Here is a 17,613-nt window from a genome sequence, read left to right on the forward strand (position 1 = left end):
GCGTCCTTCCCACAAGTGTAATTCCAGCCACTTCGATTCCTGCTAATTGAATATAAAATTCGTTCGTCTTCACTCACCTCGTTGCGGGTCTTTCTGCAGCAGCGCCTCGCGGCTCTTCTGCCCAGCAATCCGAGGGTGATTAGTCCTTCAGGAAGCAGTCTCCTCTCATCGCAGTGAATCGGGCGCTTCTCTCTGCTTCAATATTTCTCCACAATGTGATCCTGCAGACAACGAGTGCGCTCAACAGTGTGTGCTCGGCCCAGGGGTCGGATCCTGACCCAATATTAATTTTGTATTACAAAAGAGGCGGCACAACCGGATACTTTACTGAAGCCTTTTTAATTAGCGCTTCACCCCACCGACGCGTTTCAGCCACACAAGGCTTTGGTCACGGTCAGTAAGTCCTTCTACCATTTCCATTTAAACACTAGCCCATCTTAGCCTTAGGTGGCATTATGGGATACGTAGTTTGGAACAAACATTATTTTAAAATTACGTGAAAAGAAAAAGAAAGACTGGTGTGATTTACATTGTCTTAGTACATTCCGTGACATGTTCATCCACATGGGCAAAGTTTTTAGTTTGTTAGTTCGTGCAGGACTAGTGCCATTTAAAAAAAATTCTGTTGGTGTCGGGTATAGTACCCTATTGAATTAGACTACTGCTGGTTATCTGTATTTTCACTCTAGATGTATGTGAAGGTCTTCTCCAAAGTTCATCCCTCTCGGCATTTTGGTTCGAAGTCGGATAATGAGGCGGGACTCTATTTGCCGTAGTTTGCGTACAGTGTCACCTCCTCTTTCCATTTTCGACAGCATTTTCAGACCATAGAATGTCATTGCTCTCCAGTCTCCATTCTGACAAGCACTTATATGTTTGGCAGTTGCATACAGCATATTCTTGTTTTTCACTGCACGAATATGCTCAAGGATTCTCTTTTTCAGCATGCAAGTAGTGCTGCCTATGTATTTGACACCACACCTGCATTCAATTACATATACTACATTCTTCGAGGTACAAGTAATATGTTGTTCAATTTGCATTGTTTTGCCGTCCGATTCTTCAATGCTCCTCATGCTATTCCCGAACTTGCATGCTTTACATGTTGTGCATGGTTGGAATCCCTTTCGTTGGTCTATTAGCCAATTGGTTTGAGGTTTGGTTTGAAAGTGACTTTTCACTAGGAGATCTTGGAGAGAGATGTTCTTTCTATATGTTATTGAGGGTTGCTTGCCTACAAGTTCTCCTATGTCAGGGTCTCCTGAAATCAAATGCCAGTATTTTTTCATTTTGTTTGCGATGTTTCCACTCTCTTTACTATATGTAGTTGTTGAAAATGGCAATGTATATGCACATAAGCGGCGTTCATTTGTGTTCACTGTACCCCTTGTTGTAAGCAGAACGGATATCGCGAAACACTGACTGTGTTATCCCGCCAGCATAGACCCATGCACACACGTACACGACAGCCATTTTAGGCACCATGGCCTCTCTGCCCGTTTGTTAAACCCCCGGCACCCCTCCCCGCGCGCACTGCTCATGCATCGGCCATAAGACCCTCTCCCTCTGCGTGACCCTGCTCTAGAAGTAACACTCCTGCTTGACCCACACCCCCCATTTCCTCCCAAGAACACCCTTCCCCTCAGCTGACGAGCCCCCCCCAGCTGCACTTGGCCTTTCGACCCGGTCCCAAGTCCTAAGACCAAGCCTCGTGGGTGTACCCCCCCCCTTTTTTCCTGCCCAGCATAACAAAACCGTGATACACCAACCGAAGTGCCCGATCTTATAGCCTGCCCAACCTTTGATCTGATCATCCCCTCCTGCCCTCGTGTCCTGTAGGAATGTCCGGCTGAGAGATCACAATCTCTTGTTACATTCAGGAGGGGAGGATGACATCTGAGCGACTTGTATGGGAATAGGCCTGAAGCTGGGATTCCAAGCATGCTTTTTCCTACTTCAAAGCGTCTTTATTGCAATAAGGAATGTTTGTGCATCATAAACATGTGTATAAACGACGAAGCCTCAGAGAAACTTGTTAGAGCACCTCCTGAAGACACTATGCGAGTGTCCGAAATGACAGGCTCTCCTCATGAGAAATAAAACTCTGTTCTTGTTTTCCTGCTACCAGCGCCCGTCTCTTTATTTGGTAATTGTTCAAGATGGGAACTAAGAGGCGCCCTGCGCCAGCAGCCTGGGCATCAGGTGCGATATGGGCTGACTTTTCCACAATTGGCGTCCCAACGCGGGGTCCATCAGCGACATAAGGTCCGGTAAGAGAGGTCCAGACGATGGGGTGAACATCTAAACGATTGGAGTATACCTGCCTTGAGAGGGCCCTCGTCCGGCTGCCGATTGAATGAACTTCACCGATTCCGAACGGACCTCTCTCAAGTGACCTACTGTCCTGACTGGAATCCCACAGGAATGCTGCGGTAAAAACATGGAGAAAGAGAACGATTGGGCGCTGGAAAAGGGAAGGCGAAGAATTGCCCACACGGTCCGGTCCGGGTAAGGTTAAGTAGGACGTCTTTACGTCCGATTGGTAGGATGGCTTTATCCATCTGATTGATTGATTGATTGTACTTGAAGTATTGGTTCTTTTTGAGACATTCTCTATTTGCAAACAGCGATGAATAGGAACGTTCCTCTCTCTTTGCGAATAGTGAAGGATAGGTAATGCAGACGTTTGTCCCCCATTGTAATCCGTCATGCCTATCTTTCTCCCCACTGATTGTTTGTTATCGATTTTTATCGATTATTGCTCTTTGAGATATTCCCTGTCTACAAACAGGGAAGAATAGAAATATTCTGCCCCCCTTTGCAGATAGTGAAGGATAGGTAATGCAGACGTTTGTCCCCCATTGTAATCCGTCATGCCTATTTTTCTCCCCACTGATTGATTGATTACTTGGACATTTTATTGTTCAAGGAATAGTTCGTTCGAGGCATTCCCTGTTTGCAAATAACATAGAAAAGAAATATTCTGTCTAATCTTTGCAAGTAGTGAAGGGTAGGTAATGTGGACCTTTGTCCCCCGTTGTAATCTCTCGTGCCTATCTACTCCCCACTGATTGGTAAACTAGTTCCACCCGGACCATTTATTAGAGGTAGGTCATCTGGCTCGACCGGAGGGCACCCCTAATAAAAAGGACATATGCAACAATAACGAAGTAATCACGGTATCCTGTTAACAGAAACGTTAGCATGAAACACGCTAGAAAGGAAAGAAAAAAAAAAAAGAAAGAAATAAGAAAGCAAAATCAGTAGGCCACTGATGAGTTTTTGATTTCGCTACAAATAGGAAAACGTTAGAAATAGCTCACGATAAAACACATGATTTCGCTAGAAATAAGAAATGTTAGAAATAAGCCCGTAATAATAAACATGAAAATGGTAAGAGAAGCCAAGCTTGACATCGCGACGGCCACGAGGCAACTAGGCTTCGCCACCCCTCACTGCTCCAAACATGTCTGTCCCACCGCCTGCCACGCCCCAATAACGGTAACATGAGATAGATACAAGTCAGCAGATACCTACCCCCATTCTGGAAACTCCCGAAGTGCAACAGGTCCGCGGTTACGCACATCCGGAAGACGAGATCTTCGGCACGTGTAGGGCGGGTCCTGCTGCCAGCCGTCGGCCGGGGAGGTCGTCGCATAAGGGGGGCCAGAAGAGGAGCCGAGGCCGACGGGATCCGGGCGTCCCCTCCTCTTCTTTCTTCAATAATGGCTGCGACAACACGGGGGGGATGTCTTGCTCATGCCATCGACCCCCCCCCTCGTATCTCCTGGTCCAGCCCCGGCTTGGTATGAGCTCCCCGTTCGGCCCTGAAGCGGCGCCTTGCAGGCCACCGGGGGGGGGGGATGTCTTGCCTATGCCTCCGACCCCCCCCCCTCTCATCGCCTGGTCCGGCCATCATGAATGTTAACGCCGAGAAAAACGGCGTGGGGTGCGCTGGGAGGGAGAGGCGGCGCGAACGAGCCTCTCCCACCTCCCCAGGTGGAGGCCCCCAGTGGCACCCCCAATGCTCCACTCACCCGACAAGGGTTCGTCCACTCGTAAAATGGCGGTCGACCCTGCAGGAGCGGGCCCGGCGTGAAGGGATGGCCCGGTTGCTTGTTAATTAAGAAATGAGTCCCACAATCAGAAGTGTTCTCCTCGACTTTGAAGATTCTATAAGAGCCACGGGGGCCCCCGACCCCCGCAGACACCCCCGATGGGGAATGACTGCCATGATTGCCCGCGGAACGATGAAAATGTAGCCGCGAGACGTCGGCGCCCCCATGCTGGCGCCAGCCTCAGTTTGAATGACTAAAATCCTGCAGACTACAGTTCGGATCAGTTCCGGTGAAAACCCAGTATGACCCGGTAGAAAAAATTGTTGCCTCCCTCCCCCTTTGACTGATGGTTCATACCGCCGATCCTTTCTGTTGCCCTTTAACGGAACTTTTGGACTGCCGAAAGAGGCTCTGGGCCAACCACGAGTTGGTGGAGATTTTGACTATGCCTGGATCTGCTTGGCTGCACCCAAAATGGCGCTGGTACAAATGAAACTTTCAACTCCTTGTTGTACCCCGATTGCTCAGCCTTGGTGTCATGAGATATGTATGCAGTTTTTTTAAACACAATGAATTGATATGGGATGGGTACTGATTATGTGTTCGGACAATGAATTGACATGAGATGGGTACTGATTGAACATTCGGACAATGAATTGTTGTTAAGTTTTGGCGCACCATGATTATTGAAAGTTCGAATTTCAACACTTATGATACTCGCTCTCACTGAAGTTTCGATATGATTTTATTGCACTTGTCACACTTTTTATTATGAAATCAACGACCACCGACTCCATTAGGTTTTCCACTAATAAGTATCCCCACATGTACAGTTCCAGCCTGCTCCGTGGCCGGCCCACTGGGTTGTAGGCCCGTATTTGTGCACCGACATTCTTATTAAAGATTTTTTGGAAAAAGCAAACGTAGTTGTCACGCGTAGATTGGTAAGTTTCGAATAAATGACCACTATTTCCGATATAACTAAAATACAGGTGAAATGGCTCAGCTCGATTAGTTAAGGGTTAAAAAGTATAGTACGCAGAAATATTGCAAATATGAACAGTCCAGGTTTTTGTTGTATGTGTTTTTCATTTTTGTACAGCCTAAAGCAACCGCTAAAGATCCTGGTATTTAGCCTATACTTTATATGCTACCTGTATCAGGAAAGTTGTTTTAAAATGCCCCTAAGTCGCCCCGAAGGAGTGCCACCTGACCCCCCTAGTACGAACGACAACGACCCCGTACCACTGTAGGTTATCCCTTTTCCTCAAAGGAGAGCACGAGCTCGCCCCCCACTTTGCACCGACTGCCCTTTGTTCTGACCCCCCCCCCTGCACACGATCCGTAATACCACACTTGGGCGACCTATGCTATCCACAGGCTTCCGATAATCATCTCTCCCACACTAAACGGTCCACCTGGGCTTAAACGCCAAGTTGGCAGGGACTGCGTCCCGTGGAGATAGGCCGAGTATGCAGTAAGTAAAAGCCTTTTCGGGTTTATGCGCGCTAATGTGTTTTTAAAATGCTGCCCCCGCCCCCCCCTTCTTTTTCCCTCTTTCTGCAGGTCATATCGGAACGTCGATTAAAGTACGAAAAAAAATTGGTGATCTAGCGGACGAAGAGATGGGAAAAAGGGGCTCGATTATGGTGCCTACACACGACGAGCAAACAATACTATTTCTCTCCCTGAACTTAGCGCTTGGGAGGACAGCCTGAAGCGGAAACTACAAAATATGACTTCGCTCGGCACCCCGAATAATACAACCAAGAATGACGTGCACTAATGAATAAATTCCTACGTTTAACTAAATAGGGAAAATTTAAGGAATAGCCGAGGTGAGGTTTACCCAAGTACCCTCCGCTTGGAGGACTAGGAATGTTGCCAGTGTTTAAAATCTACTACCTCCTTTTCGCACCCTCATAGACATGAAACTCAAAGCTGCCCCATTGTTCTCCCAACTGACACCCACTGTTGCCTCAGCCCACCGTGAGCATTAGCCCGACCAGGTTAGTTCTTGACCAATTGCCAAAGGCGTAAGTGTGTGCAACCAAAGCCACCAGTGAAGGCAGCCGACGATAAAAGAGAAGAAAAAAAAAAAAAAAGAGCTTAGGACGCTAAGGATGCGCAGCATACAGGAAGAGATCATTTTGGCCAATAACTGTTCTATGTTTTGTCTTGGATTTTTGTATATAATACCAATAACTGTTCTATGTTTTGTCTTGGATTTTTGTATATAATACATGTACTGTCTCCCCCGCCTGAGTTTGTGTGCACGTAATGTATGGATCTACGTCGTCCCTCTGCCTGTGTTTCCGTATTACTTGACCCCTGCTGTACCTGTGTTGTGTGCGCACTGAATGGTCCATTATTGTACACGTTTCTCTCTCTCTCTCTCTCTCTCTCTCTCTCTCTCTCTCTCTCTCCATGTCATACGTGTACCGAATGGTTCGTTTAGAGTGCGGACGACTCTCTCTCTCTCTCTGAGGGTCCCCCTGTTCCCTCCTCCCTTGTGTGGTAACGTTGTGCCGCACCGGCACAAACTTAATTGGGTCTCTTCGAACACAAAGGTGTTCGGCAAAATTGACAGGAACTAAAACGATTGTAACTTGCCATATTACTACCTCTCCTTTCTGCAAAACGATAGAACCCGAGTTGGTAATGAAAGAAAGGACAGGTAAGACGACTGATGTCCCCTAAATCTGGCCTTTTATAGGGGGACTATAATGTCAATGGTCTTCTGTTTTTCAGTTCGTTAGAAATGCAATCCCCAATGCCCAGATTGCCTCACCCCTCTGCACTTAAGTGCGGATGTCCAAAGCGTCCTCGCTTCTCCCGATTGACCCCAGCTACCTGACCAAAGCGCCCTCGCTTCTCCCGATTGACCCCAGCTCCATATCAGCTATCCCCGAAGCGTAATTGATGACCTTGATTAGCCGTCGCTCCCCAAGAAAAGCATGTTTAACCTCTGCCCCCCTCTCATGATGATAACCCCCCTGCTTGCAAGAGTTAGCCGACCCCGAAGGGAAATGTAAGACGGTCAGTACTTGGGTTAAAAAAGGGCGAGTCTCTACCTAAGGACTCGATTTCGAGTTTGATAGAATACACTGTCGATGGGAGTCCGATTTCTTTCCACGTACGTCACGAATGAACGCCAAATAGGCTTATGAATTCAGTGGAAATGCCCTCCTACATACTCCATAAGTGATGACTTCTGACTGTGACCGATGAACCTATCCCCCACCTACTTAGGATTGGGGACGGAATTGAGATGTATAAATGTCTTCTCCTGCCAGTTTTTCTAAAACTTGTTTTGTACCCATTCAAAGATACAATCACCGGAGGAGAGGAGCTGGACGTGACGCACAGCCTGGCCACAGATCATGAAGCACGTGTGACCTCAACCAAAGGTGGAGTCGCAGAGCAACGAGACGCGGGACGAGGCACCACTCTCAAACTCGGCAGATGAAGGAATGAAGGGCTGCCTTGAAGCCCTCGATTTGCTGACCCACTCGTGCCTGAAGTCCCCGTCCCTTTTGAGCCCGACTGATGGGCCTGCCTGCTCGTCGTCCTTTGCTCCTTTGGTCCCTTGGTGTGTTCAAAGATCTGATCCCACTCCGGCCTCTCTTCCCTCGATTATTCAACAACATCACCCTTTTCGCATAACTTTTGACTCAGAAAAGAAGAGCAGCATTTAGATAGAATAAGGTTTTGCCACGGAAGAAGAAAGACACGCAGGTGCCCAGCATGAGGCACCCCTAAGAAGATCAGTTAGGAAACAGGACTGCGATCTAACAGCAGAGGACTGATCGCACCCTGCAACGCGTAAGGATGAATCCGAGCTGGACCTATAGCCCCACCGCCGGTGCTCAACAGCGCCAACAAAAGAAGACGGACTACCAGAGCCTACCAGTGATGGCTCGCTGTTAAAAAGACATTGTGACGAAGACCCCCCTTCCTGAACTTTCTACCCACCCCTTAACTAATTGCTTGTATCGAACTGAATTCCTCCCTCAACCATTTTTGTATTGCTTTCAAAAATGTTTCATCGGTCACTCATGTATTTAGTTTTCCAAAACTCTCTTATAGCACTGACAATACCCGAAGGTATCAGAGCACTTTTTACTGTATGTTGATGTCACCGGAGAGAAATTCAGAACCTGATTCTATAATGTGTCGGAACCTTTTTCTTGATTGACCCCGACTAAGTATTATGCCGATCTCTAGACTTATATGAATAACCCAACAAATGTAAATTCATATGTACCGCATTCCGCCAATCGTATCGACTGTATATGGTTACACGCAATCTGCTAGTATTGACAAACGCTATTTCATTGGCCACACATGGCTATGTGTACACTCCGTCAGTTGAGGTAAAATGAACTAGCTTATGTAAAAAAAGCGGCGACTGTTGAAAATGGCAATGTATATGCACATAAGCGGCGTTCATTTGTGTTCACTGTACCCCTTGTTGTAAGCAGAACGGATATCGCGAAACACTGACTGTGTTATCCCGCCAGCATAGACCCATGCACACACGTACACGACAGCCATTTTAGGCACCATGGCCTCTCTGCCCGTTTGTTAAACCCCCGGCACCCCTCCCCGCACGCACTGCTCATGCATCGGCCATAAGACCCTCTCCCTCTGCGTGACCCTGCTCTAGAAGTAACACTCCTGCTTGACCCACACCCCCCATTTCCTCCCAAGAACACCCTTCCCCTCAGCTGACGAGCTCCCCCCCCAGCTGCACTTGGCCTTTCGACCCGGTCCCAAGTCCTAAGACCAAGCCTCGTGGGTGTACACCCCCCCCTTTTTCCTGCCCAGCATAACAAAACCGTGATACACCAACCGAAGTGCCCGATCTTATAGCCTGCCCAACCTTTGATCTGATCATCCCCTCCTGCCCTCGTGTCCTGTAGGAATGTCCGGCTGAGAGATCACAATCTCTTGTTACATTCAGGAGGGGAGGATGACATCTGAGCGACTGGTATGGGAATAGGCCTGAAGCTGGGATTCCAAGCATGCTTTTTCCTACTTCAAAGCGTCTTTATTGCAATAAGGAATGTTTGTGCATCATAAACATGTGTATAAAAGACGAAGCATCAGAGAAACTTGTTAGAGCACCTCCTGAAGACACTATGCGAGTGTCCGAAATGACAGGCTCTCCTCATGAGAAATAAAACTCTGTTCTTGTTTTCCTGCTACCAGCGCCCGTCTCTTTATTTGGTAATTGTTCAAGATGGGAACTAAGAGGCGCCCTGCGCCAGCAGCCTGGGCATCAGGTGCGATATGGGCTGACTTTTCCACATAGTTACAAATCTTGGAGGGTCATTCTCCTTAATTGTTTTTGGTTTCTCCATTAAGATTTCTGCTCTTGTCTTGTCTTGTCAAGGAGAAAGACAGAATAGAAGGTAGGTTTTTGTTCTTCTTCTCCACTAGAAAAACATTGCTGAGGAAACCTTTTGTTTCCGTCTCGATTATTCCCCTTTTTCTAATAGTTCTTGTACTTCTTTGGAGACTAGGTCTCGGTCTTTGAGAGAGAAAGTTATCTCGTGAGGGTGACGTGTTTGAAAGGGAATACCTAGAAAGTCTATTTTGTAACCCTTTACTGTATCTAGGACCCAATTGTCTTGTGTTACTAAGTTCCAGTTCCGAGCGAACTGGCGTAGTCTCCCTCCCACCCTTGGAGGGATATCTGAATGGTCTCTCGAGGTTCCTACCTGAAGAAAAGGAACGTTGTCTCCGATCGTCTCTGAAGGTGCGTCCTCGGTTTCTCTGTCTTTGTGGGAAGAATTGGGATGCGTAGTTGTTGGAGAATCTTCCTCTGCGGGTGTTGAAGGGTCTTGAGGATTGTGCTCCGCGGCCGGGGAAACGACCCCGCATTCTCCCGGCCCTGGTAAAAACTCTATCACTGAATACTTTTTTGATTTCTTTCTGAGATTTCTGAATTGAGCTGAATGCGCTCACATATTTAGCCATTTCTTTGATGAAGTCTTCGCCAAAGAGTAGACCTTGTGACTCTGCACCTCCGTCTTTCTTAGTTTCTTAGCTAATTCAATGAGTTTGCGGTCTATCTTAAGAAGGACTCCTTTTCTCCTTTCAGTGGAGATGGCAGTATTCGCATTGCCAACAAGGCATATCGCTCTTTGCACCCATTCTCTAAGTTCCTTGACATCAATTTGGTTATTCCCTACATAGGCGGATTCTGTAATTTCGAATATTTTAGTAAGAGGTCCTATCACGTCAAGAAGGCGATCCTGACATGATTATAGCCCTTTATCTAGACCTTTCCTTGGGTCCCTGTTGTTTTTGGCTATAAAAGCCACAACTTTAGGGTCTAACTCTGGGGTCATTGCAATCTTATTCGGTAGGGATGGGCGTGGGCATTCAGATCTAAGTCTAGATCTGACTTCTTGGGGTATTTCCTTTCTAAGCCAGAATGAAAGGTAGTCAACGATATGTTGTGAGGGGGTCCATTCCGGGGAGAGTGGGTGCTTAATTAGAAGGGGATCGAACAATTCTTCCCCAAATGGGTCCAGAGGCATACTGTTGGACCCTGAGGCCTTAGAAGCTCCTTCTAAGCTTCCACTTTCTCTAATATTATCATCTTCCACATCGGTATTGAAACCTGAAGAGCACGATAGCTAAATTTCTTCCTCACAGCTTTCATCGCTGTTGATGTGGATAGGAAGTTCCGGGCCTTTATCTTGCCCATCCGGCACCAGTCTGGTCAGTGCCCCTAAGGCCTGAAAAGGTGGAGCTTTTAGGCTTTTTTGCGCCCTTATTTGAGTTAGCCCCAGTATTAGCTCTCTTTTTATTTCCTTTTGATACCCCCTTGACCTTGCTAGTTGAGGGGAGAGAGGATAAATTTGAGATAGAATCAAATTTTTTGTTGATGGCATCGTCAATTGATCCCAAGGCCTTCTCTAGAGTCTTGTTGACGAGCTCTTCTAGCCTCTGGTCAATAGAAGGGGGTGTAGTCATGGTGAGCAGATATGTACTTTTTTTATTTTTTTTATGTAAATGAAGCTGTCCAAGGTGATCTAGTAAGTCGGAAAAGTTACCGATTAATTGCGGGAAGAAAAACGTGTAGAGAGAAACAGCAGGGTGAAGGAGATCGTTAAATAACTGCTTCGCGGTGTTGCTATGATGCACAAAATGGTTGTCAGGTCTGTTATGATGCGTACGTGGCTTTCGGTAAGGTGCTTTCCTTTAACGCGCGTGCGCGTCATTGCTCTGAGATTGCATCGGTCCGTGGTGTATTGTTTTGGGTCCGGAAACAGTCCCGATGTGGACTGTGTGTGAGCCAAGTAGCTTTGAAGTTAAGTCGAGGCTCGAAAAGGGTCGAGTGAATACGAATTGGGGAACGGAAGAGTGAAGGTAGGCTGTAAGCGAGGCATGGGGTGCGCGAGGGCTATGTTGCGTGTGCGCGATATTTATTTTTAAAGTATCTCCGTTAGAGATAGCAAAGATGCAAAGAGGCGTTTTAGCGTTTTAGCTTGTCTGATTAGTTATCAAGGTACAAATAGTTAATGTGCTCGTAGATGAAGAGAGGCTTGTTGCGGTTTAAGAGTGAATCGGGACAAAGTCGCACATTAACAAAGAAATCAGTATTCACTGGAGTGCATGGAAAGAGAAACAGAGAGATCTAGAGATAAGGAGTGAATTAAGGGTTTGAGTATAACATAGTTATAAAAATACATAGTTACTGCTGTCACAAATTTTTAAAGATACGTTTAAGGTAAATATAAAAGTTATAGTTCAAACCATTATAGTTATAACCATTGTATATATAACGTTTAACAAACAAACAGGCAAACACCAAGTGTTATAAATAAGGCTAATCTTAAATTAAGTTGCTAAACTTGAAGAGCAGTACTTATCTTTCTGAGCAGCAGCAACAAAGAAGGAAGATACCTGGTCAGAGAGGGACTAGTCTTCTCTTCAGAATGTTCACAAAGTTCTACTCCATTATTGCTGCTGAGCTGTGGTAATAAAGGAGATTTGCTCCGTGTCGTGCCATATAATCTCAATTACTTTTACACTCGCACGTATTCTAATTAGGGGTGGGTGGAACTCGCAGAGTTACATAAAAACTATGTGAGAGTCTGTGGAGTTCAGCTAATGGGCAGAAAATGTGAATTTTACGCAGCTCGTGAACGTGATGCAATTTAGTGCCAGTAGTGTAAGTAGTGCTGAAAAATCAGCGCGAATGAAGGGAGGGAGTTATTGTTTTGTCTTTTTATAAAAACAGTCCCTATATACAACAAGCACTCCACTGCTTCCTCTGATCCCGTAGTGGCCACCTTACGCCTGGTATCTGGGCCACTCTCTTATGAGACAGCTGCTCTGACCGTCCCCCACCTGTCTCAGATGGTTAAAGTCCTATGGTGTGATGTTAACAGTCTGCTAGACCGCATTAAGCGTTCAACATTCTCGAGATACGTGAAACACCGCATTCCAGAAGTGATTTTGCTTAAGGAGGCTCACTTATTGGGCATGCACTGCTTCTCTCTCGGTTGATTCAGTTATGACTGGGTATTTCACTCCAGTTTCTCCTGAGGCTCCTGGGGAGTAGCTATTCTACTGCACAGGGGATTCCCTCTGGTGGTCTCTGCTTTCCTTGTTGACCACGAGGGGCGCTATGCGGGGATTGAGGACTGGCACTACAACCTGCTCTGGACCTTGGGTCCCCAACAGCAGCTTCCAATAATGCTGCAGTCGCTCTGTGACCTCCTACTACCCCTTCCCCTGGGTACTACACTGATAAGAGGTGACTTTAACACTGTCCCTGATCCAGATGTTGACACATCCGACCCCCCCTTGCCAGGACGGTGCACCCGCTTTCTCTCTGGGTGGACTGGATGGGTTTTTGCAATATGTGGAGGACTTGGCACCCCTCCATGTGCATGTACACCCACGCATCCGCTGCGCACAAAGCGCTGTCGTGCTTTGACAAGATCTGGCTCCCAGCACCCAACATTCTTCACCTGACGTGTGTCCAAATCCTCCCACTTGGCATTTTAGGTCATGCTCCTTTCCTCCTTGAGATGGGGCCTGTCTAGGGGCACCTGCGACCCACTGAGCGCCTGGTACTTGGTGGACCAGGAATGCGCAGACTACTTCGAGGAAGAGTTTAAGAGCCTCATTTATGTAAACTGTTGCATCGCTGCAATAAAACAGTGATGCAACAGTTTTCACTGCGCCCTCCTTGCGACACGATGGGTGCGCCGTATTTAATGTACAGCGCTCTATGATGCAAGTGTCGTATCGTTATGCCTGACCTCTGTCCAGGGACAGGGCAGGCGAGGAGGAAGAGGAGGAGCAGGAAGAGGGTAACGGGAAGAGGGAAAGAGGTTTCTGGGTAGTTGCATGCAGGAAGGAGATGAATAAAGACATATGCACCTGAGCTCCGACTCCCGTGTGTTATTTGAGCGTGGGTGCTGCGACAATGGCGACGAGGGTGGGATTCCTGCATACCCCATAAATGAACGCAGCCCAGCCGTCCACACGTGGCTCAACCAGCGAGTCTGCAGCCCGCCACCCGGCCGCGCGCAAAAGGCGCGAGAAAACAGAAACCGACGCCGGGGCTGCCAAGAGCGAGTGCGCCCTCTAGACAGCGGCGAAAACGACCAGCCGTCCGTGTACGGCCTGCCAGGAGCCTGCGACCTATCACCCTGCCACCCTGCAGCGCGGCGAGCGCGGGCAGACAGACACCAGCGGTGAGAGCGACCTCACGCATCCAGCGGTGAAGACAGCGCGAGAGAGACGCGCCGGTCTGAGAGACAGCAGGCGATAAAGGGGTGAGTCCCGCTCCTGTGAAAAATACCCTGCATAACTGTGGAACCACCAGGGGAACCAAGGCCTAACTATACAGCGTCCCAAGGAGCGGCCATTTTAAGGTCAGGCGCCGGCCATTGGACAACCCACGATTTGAGTCCGGCGGCCATTTTAAAGTCAGGCGCCAATCATTTCAGCTTATAAATCACGCCCCAAAAAGAGCGGGAAGCCTCAACTACCAGAGGTCGAACCACTGAAGCTCGAGGAGAGCGTGCTCAAGCCTGATGTCTGATACGGAGGCCATTAGCACCTCGGGAGGCACCGCTACGGCAAGCACTGCCGCCCCAGCCAACACAGTCATGATGCCCCATCTGCCCATGGGGGTGCCTTACCTGCGACCACCGGAACCCCTGACGCTGACGACAGGCAACAGCATGGGGCCCGCGTGGAAAAGCTGGAGCGAAGACTTCGAGGACTACATGACTGGGTCCCTCGTACAGGACCCCAAGCAGAAGCTCATAGCCTTAAGAAACCTGGTAGGCAAAGAAATAGCCCAAATCATCAAAGAACTGCCAAACGCAACCACAGCGCAATATGAGGAGATAAAAGAAGCCCTTAACAAACGCTTTCTCCACAAGCGTAACCTGGACTACGAACGATACACATTCAGCCTAGCCACCCAAGAAAAAGAAGAATGCATGAGTGATTTCATTGTACGCATTAAGAGGCTAGCACGTCACTGTGAATTTGACAATTTTAACACGGAAGACGCACTGCGACTCCGCATCATTGATGGCTGCCAATCTGAGTCACTACGTCGGCGACTCCTGAAGAAACGATATACCCTTGAAGAGATTGAAGAATTAACGAGAATCAACGATCAGGCGGAGGATCATGCGAAACGGATGGAGACTCACAAGCCCGACAAGAAAGAACACGCCCTGCGGATGCAAGAGCGCAAGACCACTCGACACCCGCCGAGCTCCCACAAGCCAAGTACGTCATCCCGTTTCATGACCCCCCGGCGAAATTCATCCAGACGAGAACCGAGACGTAACAGATCTGATAAATCAGCGTGCTATAGGTGTGGACAAGACTACCCTCACTCAGGACAATGCCCAGCGATTGGCCAACAATGCCACCGCTGTGGGAGAGACAATCCTTTTGAGATCGCATGTCAAGCCCGGCAGTCGAAACACAGACCATCGCAACCCCGGCACACCACACAGCACCATGCGCGCGCTGTGAAAGGGAGAGAAAGATGCTCCTCCAGCTCGTAGAAATCCAGCAACCAATCGACAAGCTCATATCACTCACGGGGCAGATCCGTGAGCGCTCACCGATCTCAGAACCATCCGACGAAGTCCTACCGGTCATACCGAGCAGCATCCAGCGACTCATCATCGTCACGTACGCCTATATCTCAGGACAGTGATGAGTACATTTGCATGGTCTCGGACCCTGACCGTCTGAAGCGATACCCTAAACTAGATATCAAAATTGGCGATCACCCAGCAAAGTTTGTTCTTGATTCTGGAGCATCCTTAAACTACATCTGCGCACTGGAATACCACAACATGAAACCACGACCCAAGCTAGAACCAGCAGCTGTCCGTATATTCACATGGATGTCCAGAAAACCTTTGCCATGCCTAGGCCGATTTCACACCGTGCTATCGTTTAAGGATCGGAAGATCCCTGCCTACATCCACGTGGTCGAAGGACCAGACCTGGCTGACTGCCTGCTCAGCCTGCCGACAGCTGAACGACTAAAATTAGTAGAACTCCTCTACATGACCGAAGACGCCCCTGACATTGTGGCAAAATTCCCGAACCTCTTCAACGGCCTAGGGAAGCTAAACCACTTTAAGGTAAAACTGCATATCGATGAACGAGTAACACCTATCGCTCAGCATCACAGGAAGGTACCTTTCCATTTACAACAAGCTGTAGACGATGAGCTCCAAGACCTTTTGCAAACAGATATCATTGAGCGCACATCAGGACCCACCCCCTGGGTATCGCCAGTCGTGGTGCTCCCCAAAAAAGGACAAGATAACATGGTACGGCTATGCGTGGACATGCGGGCACCCAACACCGCTATTGAGCGTGAACGCCACCCGGGCCCACATATAAGTGACATGATCACGCGCCTTAATGGCGCTACTGTGTTCTCCAAGCTCGACCTCAACAAGGGGTATCATCAGCTAGAGCTCCATGACAAGTCCAGGTATATCACTACATTCACTACGCATCAAGGACTTTTTCGCTATAAGCGGTTGAACTTTGGCATTTCATCTGCCGCCGAAATCTTCCAAGAGGCCATCAGGCGAGTCATACAAGGCATTCCAAATGCTTTCAACTACAGCGACGATCTATTAGTCTTTGGGAAAGACCAAACCGAACATGACACCACTCTAGACAGAGTCTGCCACACTTTACTGAATGCAAATTTGACACTCAATGCCAGCAAATGTGAATTCCACAAAGACACCCTGAAGTTCTACGGCCACATCTTCTCCAGGGATGGCATGAAACCCGATCCGGAGAAGGTATCAGCTCTCGCCGACACCCCGACGCCCCAGGATGTGAGTGACCTCCGGTCATTCCTGGGAATGGCAAGCTACTGCGCGCGTTACATCCGTGACTACGCCACCATCAGCTACCCACTACAAGAACTCACTCGCCAGGGTCAACCCTTTGAATGGTCTAACGCATGTGAGCGAGCGTTTGTCGAGATCAAAACCGCTGTCGGCTCGGCAATCAACCTCGCCTACTTTGACACGAAACGGAGAACGGAAATCACAGTCGACGCCAGCCCGGTGGGTCTTGGTGCGATCCTAGCCCAGTACAAGGAGGACTCTGACCAGCGCCACATCATTGCATACGCAAGTCGCAGCCTCACAGACACTGAAAAAGCGTACTCCCAGCCGGAGAAGGAAAGCCTAGCAGTGGTGTGGGCCTGCGAGCATTTCCACCTGTTCGTCTACGGCAAGCATTTTACCATTGTCACGGACCATCAAGCACTCATCACCATCTTCGGCAATCCCAACGCCAAGATGCCGCCGCGCATCGAACGATGGGGATACGTCTCCAGGACTACATCTATACTATCGTCCACAAGCCGGGGAAAGCTGAAAACCCAGCCGACTATATGTCCCGACATCCCCAATCCATCACTGGTGTCGCTCACTCCCTGGCTGATGACTACATCCATTTCGTTGTTGATGCTGCCTGCCCACCGACGGTCCCGCTGGAAGCCATCCAAGCGGCGTCGGCACAAGATCCGCTATTACAAATTGTCATGACTCGCATCCGCACCAACACGTGGCGTCACGTGAAAGACCCGAACCAGGAATCTGGCTCAACCCTCCGCGAACTTGTAGCCTTCCAACATGTACAGGACGAACTCTCTATCAGCGACAATGGACTGCTTCTGAGAGGGGGGAGGATCGTCATTCCTCACAAGCTACACCAAGGGGTGATAAATCTTGCCCATGAAGGCCATAGAGGCATGAGCGCCACAAAGAAGACTCTGAGGGAACATGTCTGGTTTCCCACGTTAGACCAGATGGTAGAATCGACCCTAAAAGACTGCATGACATGCCAACTGGTGAGTCGCGAGGAACCACCTGCCCCGCTCCAAATGTCGGAATTACCAGACGGAGTATGGCAGCAGGTCGCCGTCGACTTCTTCGGACCACTGAGATCAGGACAATATATCATCGTCGTCATGGACGAGTACTCCCGGTTCCCGTTCGCACACATG

The 17,613-nt window shown here is 48.6% G+C and overlaps 1 long non-coding RNA gene across 1 annotated transcript in view; it reads right to left on the minus strand.

Moving 5' to 3' along the window:
- The window catches only part of LOC144819298 (uncharacterized), a 478,223-nt gene that overhangs the window by 131,508 nt on the left and 329,102 nt on the right, over positions 1-17,613 (minus strand). The gene's annotated exons all lie outside the window — the stretch shown is intronic.

This window comes from Lissotriton helveticus, chromosome 2_1, assembly GCF_964261635.1.
Source record: "Lissotriton helveticus chromosome 2_1, aLisHel1.1, whole genome shotgun sequence".
NCBI lineage: Eukaryota > Metazoa > Chordata > Amphibia > Caudata > Salamandridae > Lissotriton > Lissotriton helveticus.